The sequence below is a fragment of the Oncorhynchus mykiss genome, chromosome 16 (assembly GCF_013265735.2).
Source record: "Oncorhynchus mykiss isolate Arlee chromosome 16, USDA_OmykA_1.1, whole genome shotgun sequence".
NCBI lineage: Eukaryota > Metazoa > Chordata > Actinopteri > Salmoniformes > Salmonidae > Oncorhynchus > Oncorhynchus mykiss.
Genome location: NC_048580.1, coordinates 4,149,275 through 4,163,317, shown reverse-complemented (window position 1 = coordinate 4,163,317; position 14,043 = coordinate 4,149,275). Strand labels below are relative to the sequence as shown.

At 43.4% G+C, this 14,043-nt stretch overlaps 1 protein-coding gene across 1 annotated transcript in view; it reads right to left on the bottom strand.

Annotated features, from left to right (window-relative positions):
- Positions 1-14,043, bottom strand: part of sptlc3 (serine palmitoyltransferase, long chain base subunit 3) — a 94,962-nt gene that overhangs the window by 66,061 nt on the left and 14,858 nt on the right. The gene's annotated exons all lie outside the window — the stretch shown is intronic.

Below are 14,043 nucleotides of genomic sequence, written 5' to 3'. Positions count from 1 at the left end.
CATTGACCAGAACCCATAGTTGCACGTACTCTTCCATTCCAAATAAGCAAGACTTGGAAGGGCTCACCCATCTTGTCTGTGTCCCAAATGGAATTTTATACCCTATGGGCCTTGGTCAAAATTAGTGCACTATATAGGGAATAGAGTGCCATAGGGCTCTGGTCTAAAGTAGTGCACTATATAGGGAATAGAGTGCCATAGGGCTCTGGTCTAAAGTAGTGCACTATATAGGGAATAGGGTGCCATAGGGCTCTGGTCTAAAGTAGTGCACTATATAGGGAATAGGGTGCCATAGGGCTCTGGCCTAAAGTAGTGCACCATATAGGGACTAGAGTGCCATAGGGCTCTGGTCTAAAGTAGTGCACCATATAGGGAATAGGGTGCCATTTGGGACACATTCAATTTAATGGTCAATCTTTTGGCTGTCATCACAGAACTATGCACCTAGGTAAGTGGTAGGTTAAAGAATCTTATGTAAGTGGTAGGTTATAGCATCTTAGGTAAGTGGTAGGTTATAGAATATTATGTAAGTGGTAAGTTATTCGTATATATATTTATTTAGGATCCCCATTAGTTCCTGTCAAGACAACAGCTACTCTTCCTGGGGTTCATTATGGATCTCCATTAGTTCCTGCCAAGGCAACAGCTACTCTTCCTGGGGTTTATTATGGATCCCCATTAGTTCCTGCCAAGGCAGCAGCTACTCTTCCTGGGGTTTATTACGGATCTCCATTAGTTCCTGCCAAGGCAACAGCTACTCTTCCTGGGGTTTATTATGGATCCCCATTAGTTCCTGCCAAGGCAGCAGCTACTCTTCCTGGGGTTTATTACGGATCCCCATTAGTTCCTGCCAAGGCAGCAGCTACTCTTCCTGGGGTTTATTATGGATCCCCATTAGTTCCTGCCAAGGCAGCAGCTACTCTTCCTGGGGTTTATTATGGATCTCCATTAGTTCCTGCCAAGGCAACAGCTACTCTTCCTGGGGTTTATTATGGATCCCCATTAGTTCCTGCCAAGGCAGCAGCTACTCTTCCTGGGGTTTATTACGGATCCCCATTAGTTCCTGCCAAGGCAGCAGCTACTCTTCCTGTGGTTTATTATGAATCCCCATTAGTTCCTGCCAAGACAACAGCTACTCTTCCTGGGCCACTCAAGGACATTTAGAGACTTGTCCTGAAGCCATTCCTGCGTTGTCTTTGCTGTGTGATTAGGATTGTTGTCCTATTGGAAGGTGAACGTGCGCCCAGTCTTTCACCATAGGGATGGTGTCAAGTTTCCTCCAGACATGACGCTCGGCATTCAGTCCAAATAGTTAAATCTTGGTTTCATCAGACCAGAGAAACTTGTGTCTCGAGGTCTGAGCGTCTTTTGGTGCCTTTTGACAAACTCCAAGTGGGCTGTCATGTGCCTATTATTTACATAACAATTCAGACCCTTTGCTATGAGACTCGAAATTGAGCTCAGGTGCATCCTGCTTCCATTGATCATCCTTGGAATGTTTCTACAACTTGATTGGAGTCCACCTGTGGTACATTAAATTGATTGGACATGATTTGGAAAGGCACACAACTGTCTATATAAGGTCCCACAGTTGACAGAGCATGTCAGAGCAAAAACCAAGCCATGCAGTTGAAGGAATTGTCCAAAGAGCTCTGAGACAGGATTGTATAGAGGCACAGATCTGGGGAAGGGTACCAAAAAATGTCTGCATCATTAAAGGTCCCCAAGAACACAGTGGCCTCCATCATTCTTAAAAGGAAGACGTTTGGAACCACCAGGACTCTTCCTAGAGCTGGCCGCCCAGCCAAACTGAGCAATTGGGGGAGAAGGGCCTTGGTCAGAGAGGTGACCAAGAACCCGATGGTCATTCTGACAGAACTCCAGAGTTCCTCTGGAGATGGTTGTCCTTCTGAAAGGTTCTCCCGTCTCTGCAGCACTCCATCAATCAGGCCTTTATAGTAGAGTGGTCAGACGTGCCTTCTACTGAGGAGTGGCTTCCATGACAGCCTGCTTGGAGTCTGCCAAAAGGCACCTAAAGACTCTCAGAACATGTGAAACAAGAGTCTCTGGTCTGATGAAACCAAGATTGAACTATTTTCTTTGGCCTGAATGCCAAGCATCACATCTGGAAGAAACCTGGCACCATCCATACGGTGAAGCATGGTGGTGGCAGCATCATGCTGTGTGGAAGTTCTTCAGCGGCAAGGACTGGGAGACTAGTCAGGATTGATGGAAAGATGAACGGACCAAAGTACAGAGAGATCCTTGATGAAAACCTGCTTCAGAGCACTCAGGACCTCAGACTGGGGCGAAGGTTCACCTTCCAACAGGACAATGACCCTAAGCACACAGCCAAGACAACGCAGGTGTGGCTTCGGGACAAGCCTCTGAATATCCTTGAATTGCCCAGCCAGAGTCCGGACTTGAACCTGATCAAACATATCTGGAGAGACCTGAAAATAGCTATGCATCGAGGCTCCCCATCCAACCTGAGAGAGCTTGAGAGGATCTGCAGAGAAGAATGGGAGAAACTCCCCAAATACAGGTGTGCCAAGCTTGTAGCATCATACCCAAGAAAACTTGCTTGTAGTTTGCAGGGATGAGACAGCCTGTAGGGAGGTCAGAGACCTGACTGTGTGGAGCAAGGACAGCAACCTCTCCCTCAACTTGATCAAGACAGATGATTGTGGACTAAAGGAAAAGGAGGACCAAGCATGACCAACGGGACTGTAGTGGAGCAGGTTGAGAGCTTCAAGTTCCTTGGCGTCCACATCACCAACAAACTAACATGGTCCAAGCACACCAAGACAGTTGTGAAGAGGGCAGAACAAAACCTATTCGCACCTCAGGAGACTGAAAAAATGTGTCATGGGTCCCCAGATCCTCAAAAAGTTCTACAGCTGCACCATTGAGAGCATCCTGCTTGGTTGCATCGCTGCCTGGTATGGCAACTGCCTGGCCTACAACCGCAAGGCGCTACAGAAGGTAGTGTGTAGGTCCCAGTACATCATCGGTGCCAAGCTTCCTGCCATCCAGGACCTCTATTCCAGGCGGTGTCAGAGGAAGGCCCTACAAAGACTCCAGCAACCCTAGTCATAGACTGTGCTCTCTGCCACCGCACGGCAAGCAGTACCGGAGCACCAAGTCTAGGTCCAAGAGGCTTTTAAGCAGCTTCTACCCACAAGCCATAAGACTCCTGGACAGCTAATCAAATGGCTACCCAGACAATTTACAATGCCTCCCCCCCACACTGCTGCTACTATCTTATTATCTGTGCATGGTCACTTTAATAACTCTACCTACATGTACATATTATCTAAATTACCTCGACACCAGTGCCCCCAGACATGGACTTCCCCCTGTACATAGCCTCCACATGGACTCTGTACCGTAACACCCTGTATATAGCCTCCACATGGACTCTGTACCGTAACACCCTGTATATAGCCTCCACATTTGACTCTGTACCGTAACACCCTGTATATAGCCTCCACATTGACTCTGTACCGTAACACCCTGTATGTAGCCTCCACCTTGACTCTGTACCGTAACACCCTGTATATAGCCTCCACATTGACTCTGTACCGTAACACCCTGTATATAGCCTCCACATTGACTCTGTACCGGTACCCCTGTATTTAGCCTCCACATTGACTCTGTACCGTAACACCCTGTATATAGCCTCCACATTGACTCTGTACCGTAACACCCTGTATATAGCCTCCACATTGACTCTGCACCGTAACACCCTGTATATAGCCTCCACATGGACTCTGCACCGTAACACCCTGTATATAGCCTCCACATTGACTCTGTACCGTAACACCCTGTATATAGCCTCCACATTGACTCTGTACCATAACACCCTGTATATAGCCTCCACATTGACTCTGTACCGGTACCCCCTGTATATAGCCTCCACATTGACTCTGTACCGGTACCCCTGTATATAGCCTCCACATTGACTCTGTACCGTAACACCCGGTATATAGCCTCCACATTGACTCTGTACCGGTACCCCCTGTATATAGCCTCCACATTGACTCTGTACTGGTACCCCCTGTATATAGCCTCCACATTGACTCTGTACCGTAACACCCTGTATATAACCTCCACATTGACTCTGTACCGTAACACCCTGTATATAGCCTCCACATTGACTCTGTACCGTAACACCCTGTATATAACCTCCACATTGACTCTGTACCGTAACACCCTGTATATAACCTCCACATTGACTCTGTACCGTAACACCCTGTATATAACCTCCACATTGACTCTGTACCGTAATACCCTGTATATAGCCTCCACATTGACTCTGTACCGTAATACCCTGTATATAGCCTCCACATTGACTCTGTACCGTAACACCCTGTATATAGCCTCCACATTGACTCTGTACCGTAACACCCTGTATATAGCCTCCACATTGACTCTGTACCGTAATACCCTGTATATAGCCTCCACATTGACTCTGTACCGTAACACCCTGTATATAGCCTCCACATTGACTCTGTACCGGTACAATTTATTGTTTTTTATTTGATTCGAGGCTGTAATCGCTGCCAAAGATGCTTCAACAAAGTACTCATTAAAGTGTCTGAATACTGTAAATGTTTATTTTTTTTTTAAATTACAAAAAACAAAAAAAAACAATGCTTTGTCACTATGGGGTATTGTGTGTAGATTGATGAAGGGAGAACAACAATTGAATACATTTTAGAATAAGGCTGTAACGTAACAAAAATGTCATTATGGGGTATTGTGATGTCATTATGGGGTATTGTGATGTCATTATGGGGTATTGTGATGTCATTATGGGGTATTGTGATGTCATTATGGGGTACAGTAAATGTTTTTATTGAATCCATTATAGAATAAGGCTGTAACGTAACAAAAAATGTGGGAAAAAGTCAAAGGGTCTGAAATCTTTCCCGAATGCGCTGTAGGTCACAGAATCTTATGTAAGTGGTAGGTTATAGAAGAGAGGAATTTATACCGCTCGTAAACCTACAGGTATTAACAAAGAACTGGCCCTGTAAAACACCTCAAGAGTTAGAGTAGTTCAATACTATTGGACTTCACATATACGTATATAAGGCGTAGGATTTTTTTTATATGGCAACAATAGAAGACTAGATACTCTATAGATAAGACTGATACCGTGTGAAGGAGTGGCTCATGTCAAGTGGACACTAGTAGTGCTTCAGTGCTCCCCACAAAACACACAAACTGGGAAAACGTCCCAAATGGAAATACCTTTTCTACACAATGTTGTATTTATTTTTTAACTAGGAAAGTCAGTTTACAATGACGGCCTACCAAAAGGCCTCCTGCGGGGACGGGGGTTTGGGATTACAGTTTTTGTTTGATTGCTAAACGACAGTGGACACAACTGGAGTCACATGTGCAAAACTCTAACTACAGTCTGCACAGCAGCAGTTCATGTGGACCAAACTCTAGTTCGTTTTTCATTGCTTGAACACAGTTTTCAAAAGTCTACACACTTATCCCATGACTTTAACCACAACCTGCACAACACTGTGGATTTACAGCACTTTGTTCAAATGCTAACACACTGCTGTCAAAACTGTGAACCACACATTCAAAACGGAATAGATTTCAGCCTTGTGCCTTTCAAACACTGCTGATTGCAATTTCAGCTGAAAGGCTAAGCAGGTGTCTTGTTTTAGACTTGTTAGTGAACACACACACATATTACAGTATATATACTGTAGGTAGAGCTCAGAAAGACTCATTTTGGAAATGGAACAAGGAAGATGGGTTCGTGGAGGGAGAAGGGTGGCAGGGAGAGGGCGGATGCGTGGAGGAAGACAAAGAAGACAAAGAGCTGTTATTTCAGATGAAATAAGGGCTACACTTATAGACCATGTCGTGAACCATGGTCTCTCATTGAGAGAGACAGGGTTGAGGGTGCAACCCAATCTGCAAAGATCCACAGTGGCATCTGTAATGCGAATTTTCCATCATGCAAACAGGTGAGAGTTACATCCTTACAGTAAATGAAAACATTACAGGAATCTATTTTGTATTGCAATTATAGAATATTTACACAGATATATATTACAGTAAGTTTGACTGTAAAATATATTTTTACAACAGGACCCAAAGGCTGCCCCCAACAGGAGGAAGAGGAAAAATATTTTCAGATGGGCAGGAAAATGCTATTGTTGACATGGTTGTTGTCAACAATGCAATAAAACTGCGGGAGATTCAAGATAGAGTGCTGGCTGATAATGATATATTTGAAAATGTTAATTCTGTCAGGAAAACAACTATTGCTCGAGTCCTAAAGAAACACCAAGTTACAATGAAACAGTTATACACTGTACCGTTCGAGAGAAACAGTGAACGGGTAAAAGAGCAAAGATACCAATATGTCCAGGTAAGACGTCTGAGGTTACGTACACAGCTATACAAAATATTTACAGTAAAAAAAAAACACTAGCATTTCTACAGTAAAACTGTGCACTTACTGTTTTTCAGAGAGTAATGGAGGTGGAAGCACTGGAAAGACCACATTCATTTGTATTTATCGATGAAGCTGAATTTAACCTTGCTAAAACACGGCGCAGAGGAAGGAATGTTATAGGTCAAAGGGCCACTGTGGAGGTTCCAGGCCAAAGGGGGGGAAATATCACCATGTGTGCTGCAATGGCCAATGATGGTTTGCTTCTTAACACACCACTCATTGGCCCATACAACACAGAAAGGCTTATAGCTTTCCTAGAACAGCTCTATGATCAGCTAGAGCCAGCAAAACAGGGGGAGCCAGTAAGAAACCCCCAAGTTTTTGTCATAGTTTGCGATAACGTTGCTTTTCACCACTCTGCAGCTGTCACAGATTGGTTTGCAGCACATCACAGATTTATGGTTTTGTACCTGCCTGCATATTCACCCTTCCTCAACCCAATAGAGGAGTTTTTCTCTGCCTGGAGGTGGAAAGTGTTTGGTCACCACCCACATGACCAAATGTCTCTTTTGGAAGCCATGCGTGCCGGATGTGAGGACACGAGTCCAGAGGACTGACAGGGATGGATAAGGCACTCCAGAAGGTTCTTCCCCAGGTGCATGGCAAGAGAAAACATTAGATGTGATGTTGAAGAAAACCTGTGGCCTGATGCTAGAGAGAGGCAGGATTAGCCCCTCAATTATTTGTTCGAATTACAGTATGTACTTTTAGTTTCTACCTTTTTTTTCTCATTACTGTAATTCCGTAAATTACTACAGACTATTGAAGCAAACTGCTAATTTTCATTTACCTTAAAGAATTGTTATGTTCTAAAAATTGTAATAAATCATGTGAAAGAATGTCACTCTTTTCTTTGAAGAAAATATTACTTTGTATGAAGTCACTGAAATTGTTCAAACTGTAAAGATGGAAAGTTTGTATTTTCTGTATTGGTGTTTGATGCTAGTGTTTTTACTCTCAGTGTGTTCTGAGTGACAGTGTGTGTTATCTCAGTGAGGGTTGTGCATAGTGTTTGGCTGCACTGAGCGTGTTTTGAGCCATGTGTTAAGAGTTGTGTTGCTTGGAATGAGTTTTGCAGGTGATGTGAACTGTTTAGCTCAGGTGACTGTTGGTAGTGCAGACTGTAGTTAGAGTTTTGCACATGTGACTCCAGTTGTGCCCACTGTCGTTTAGCAATCGAAAAAAACTGTAATAATAAAAAAAACATTTTTTTTATTTCTTAAATAGGATAAAACACACATCACTACAAGAGAGACACCACAACACTACATAAAGAGAGACGACACAACACTACATATAGAGAGACACCACAACACTACATAAAGAGAGACACCACAACACTACATAAAGAGAGACACCACAACACTACATAGAGAGAGACCACAACACTACATAGAGAGAGACACCACAACACTACATAGAGAGACACCACAACACTACATAGAGAGAGACACCACAACACTACATAGAGAGACACCACAACACTACATAGAGAGACACCACAACACTACATAGAGAGAGACAACACAACACTACATAGAGAGACAACACAACACTACATAGAGAGAGACACCACAACACTACATAGAGAGAGACAACACAACACTACATAGAGAGACAACACAACACTACATAGAGAGAGACACCACAACACTACATAGAGAGACACCACAACACTACATAGAGAGAGACAACACAACACTACATAGAGAGACACCACAACACTACATAGAGAGACACCACAACACTACATAGAGAGAGACACCACAACACTACATAGAGAGACACCACAACACTACATAGAGAGAGACAACACAACACTACATAGAGAGAGACACCACAACACTACATAGAGAGAGACACCACAACACTACATAGAGAGACACCACAACACTACATAGAGAGACACCACAACACTACATAGAGAGACACCACAACACTACATAGAGAGACACCACAACACTACATAGAGAGACACCACAACACTACATAGAGAGAGACAACACAACACTACATAGAGAGACACCACAACACTACATAGAGAGACACCACAACACTACATAGAGAGACACCACAACACTACATAGAGAGAGACACCACAACACTACATAGAGAGACAACACAACACTACATAGAGAGAGACACCACAACACTACATAGAGAGACACCACAACACTACATAGAGAGAGACAACACAACACTACATAGAGAGACACCACAACACTACATAGAGAGACACCACAACACTACAAAGAGAGACACCACAACACTACATAGAGGGAGACAACACAACACTACATAGAGAGACACCACAACACTACATAGAGAGAGACACCACAACACTACATAGAGAGACAACACAACACTACATAGAGAGACACCACAAAACTACATAGAGAGAGGCAACACAACACTACATAGAGAGACACCACAACACTACATAGAGAGAGACAACACAACACTACATAGAGAGACACCACAACACTACATAGAGAGAGACAACACAACACTACATAGAGAGAGACACCACAACACTACATAGAGAGACACCACAACACTACATAGAGAGAGACAACACAACACTACATAGAGAGACACCACAACACTACATAGAGAGACACCACAACACTACATTGAGAGACACCACAAAACTACATAGAGAGAGACAACACAACACTACATAGAGAGACACCACAACACTACATAGAGAGAGACAACACAACACTACATAGAGAGACACCACAACACTACATAGAGAGACACCACAACCCTACATAGACAGACACCACAACACTACATAGAGAGAGACAACACAACACTACATAGAGAGACACCACAACACTACATAGAGAGACACCACAACACTACATAGAGAGAGACAACACAACACTACATAGAGAGACACCACAACACTACATAGAGAGAGACAACACAACACTACATAGAGAGACACGACAACACTACATAGAGAGACACCACAACACTACATAGACAGACACCACAACACTACATAGAGAGAGACAACACAACACTACATAGAGAGACACCACAACACTACAAAGAGAGACACCACAACACTACATAGAGAGAGACAACACAACACTACATAGAGAGAGACAACACAACACTACATAGAGAGAGACAACACAACACTACATAGAGACGCCACAACACTACATAGAGAGAGACAACACAACACTACATAGAGAGACACCACAACATTACATAGAGAGACACCACAACACTACATAGAGAGACACCACAACACTACATAAAGAGAGACACCACAACACTACATAAAGAGACACCACAACACTACATAAAGAGAGAGACACCACAACACTACATAAAGAGAGAGACACCACAACACTACATAGAGAGAGACAACACAACACTACATAGAGAGACACCACAACACTACATAGAGAGACACCACAACACTACATAGAGAGAGACAACACAACACTACATAGAGAGACACCACAACACTACATAGAGAGACACCACAACACTACATAGAGAGAGACAACACAACACTACATAGAGAGAGACAACACAACACTACATAGAGAGAGACAACACAACACTACATAGAGAGAGACAACACAACACTACATAGAGACGCCACAACACTACATAGAGAGAGACAACACAACACTACATAGAGAGACACCACAACACTACATAGAGAGACACCACAACACTACATAGAGAGACACCACGACACTACATAAAGAGAGACACCACAACACTACATAAAGAGAGACACCACAACACTACATAAAGAGAGAGACACCACAACACTACATAAAGAGAGAGACACCACAACACTACATAGAGAGACACCACAACACTACATAAAGAGAGACACCACAACACTACATAAAGAGAGACACCACAACACTACATAGAGAGACACCACAACACTACATAGAGAGAGACACCACAACACTACATAGAGAGACACCACAACACTACATAGAGAGAGACACCACAACACTACATAGAGAGACAACACAACACTACATAGAGAGAGACACCACAACACTACATAGAGAGACACCACAACACTACATTGAGAGAGACACCACAACACTACATAGAGAGACACCACAACACTACATAGAGAGAGACAACACAACACTACATAGAGAGACACCACAACACTACATAGAGAGACACCACAACACTACATAGAGAGACACCACAACACTACATAGAGAGAGACAACACAACACTACATAGAGACACCACAACACTACATAGAGAGACACCACAACACTACATAGAGAGAGACAACACAACACTACATAGAGAGAGACAACACAACACTACATAGAGAGAGACAACACAACACTACATAGAGAGAGACACCACAACACTACATAGAGAGAGACAACACAACACTACATAGAGAGACACCACAACACTACATAGAGAGACACCACAACACTACATAGAGAGACACCACAACACTACATAGAGAGAGACAACACAACACTACATAGAGAGAGACAACACAACACTACATAGAGAGAGACAACACAACACTACATAGAGAGAGACAACACAACACTACATAGAGACGCCACAACACTACATAGAGAGAGACAACACAACACTACATAGAGAGACACCACAACATTACATAGAGAGACACCACAACACTACATAGAGAGACACCACAACACTACATAAAGAGAGACACCACAACACTACATAAAGAGACACCACAACACTACATAAAGAGAGAGACACCACAACACTACATAAAGAGAGAGACACCACAACACTACATAGAGAGAGACAACACAACACTACATAGAGAGACACCACAACACTACATAGAGAGACACCACAACACTACATAGAGAGAGACAACACAACACTACATAGAGAGACACCACAACACTACATAGAGAGACACCACAACACTACATAGAGAGAGACAACACAACACTACATAGAGAGAGACAACACAACACTACATAGAGAGAGACAACACAACACTACATAGAGAGAGACAACACAACACTACATAGAGACGCCACAACACTACATAGAGAGAGACAACACAACACTACATAGAGAGACACCACAACACTACATAGAGAGACACCACAACACTACATAGAGAGACACCACGACACTACATAAAGAGAGACACCACAACACTACATAAAGAGAGACACCACAACACTACATAAAGAGAGAGACACCACAACACTACATAAAGAGAGAGACACCACAACACTACATAGAGAGACACCACAACACTACATAAAGAGAGACACCACAACACTACATAAAGAGAGACACCACAACACTACATAGAGAGACACCACAACACTACATAGAGAGAGACACCACAACACTACATAGAGAGACACCACAACACTACATAGAGAGAGACACCACAACACTACATAGAGAGACAACACAACACTACATAGAGAGAGACACCACAACACTACATAGAGAGACACCACAACACTACATTGAGAGAGACACCACAACACTACATAGAGAGACACCACAACACTACATAGAGAGAGACAACACAACACTACATAGAGAGACACCACAACACTACATAGAGAGACACCACAACACTACATAGAGAGACACCACAACACTACATAGAGAGAGACAACACAACACTACATAGAGACACCACAACACTACATAGAGAGACACCACAACACTACATAGAGGGAGACAACACAACACTACATAGAGAGAGACAACACAACACTACATAGAGAGAGACAACACAACACTACATAGAGAGAGACAACACAACACTACATAGAGAGAGACACCACAACACTACATAGAGAGAGACAACACAACACTACATAGAGAGACACCACAACACTACATAGAGAGACACCACAACACTACATAGAGAGACACCACAACACTACATAAAGAGAGACACCACAACACTACATAAAGAGAGACACCACAACACTACATAAAGAGAGAGACACCACAACACTACATAAAGAGAGAGACACCACAACACTACATAAAGAGAGACACCACAACACTACATAAAGAGAGACACCACAACACTACATAGAGAGACACCACAACACTACATAGAGAGAGACACCGCAACACTACATAGAGAGACACCACAACACTACATAGAGAGACACCACAACACTACATAGAGAGACACCACAACACTACATAAAGACACCACAACACTACATAAAGAGAGACACCACAACACTACATAAAGAGAGACACCACAAAACTACATAAAGAGAGAGACACCACAACACTACATAGAGAGACACCACAACACTACATAGAGAGACACCACAACACTACATAAAGAGAGAGACACCACAACACTACATAGAGAGACACCACAACACTACATAGAGAGACACCACAACACTACATAAAGAGAGACACCACAACACTACATAAAGAGAGACACCACAACACTACATAAAGAGAGACACCACAACACTACATAAAGAGAGACACCACAACACTACATAAAGAGAGACACCACAACACTACATAAAGAGAGAGACACCACAACACTATAGAGAGAGACACTACAACACTACATAGAGAGAGACACCACAACACTACATAGAGAGAGACACCACAACACTACATAAAGAGAGACAACACAACACTACATAGAGAGACAACACAACACTACATAGAGAGACCTCAGACAACACATGAAAACACAACATGGTAGCAACACAACATGGCAGCAACACAACATGGCAGCAACACAACATGGCAGAAGCACAACATGGCAGCAACACAACATGGCAGCAGCACAACATGGTAGCAACACAACATGGTAGCAGCACAACATGGTAGCAACACAACATGGCAGCAACACAACGTGGCAGCAACACAACATGGTAGCAGCACAACATGGCAGCAACACAACATGGCAGCACCACAACATGGCAGCAGCACAACATGGTAGCAACACAACAACAACATGCTAGCAACACAACATGGTAGCAACACAACAACAACATGGTAGCAACACAACAACAACATGGCAGCAACACAACATGGCAGCAACACAACATGGTAGCAACACAACATGGCAGCAACACAACATGGCAGCAACACAACATGGTAGCAACACAACATGGCAGCAACACAACATGGTAGCAACACAACATGGCAGCAACACAACATGGTAGCAACACAACATGGTAGCAACACAACATGGCAGCAACACAACATGGTAGCAACACAACATGGCAGCAACACAATGTGGTAGCAACACAACATGGCAGCAACACAACATGGTAGCAGCACAACAACAACATGGCAGCAACACAACATGGCAGCAGCACAACATGGCAGCAACACAACATGGCAGCAACACAACATGGCAGCAACACAACATGGCAGCAACACAACATGGTAGCAGCACAACATGGCAGCAACACAACATGGCAGCAACACAACATGGCAGCAGCACAACATGGTAGCAGCACAACAACAACATGGTAGCAACACAAAATGGCAGCAACACAACATGGTAGCAACAC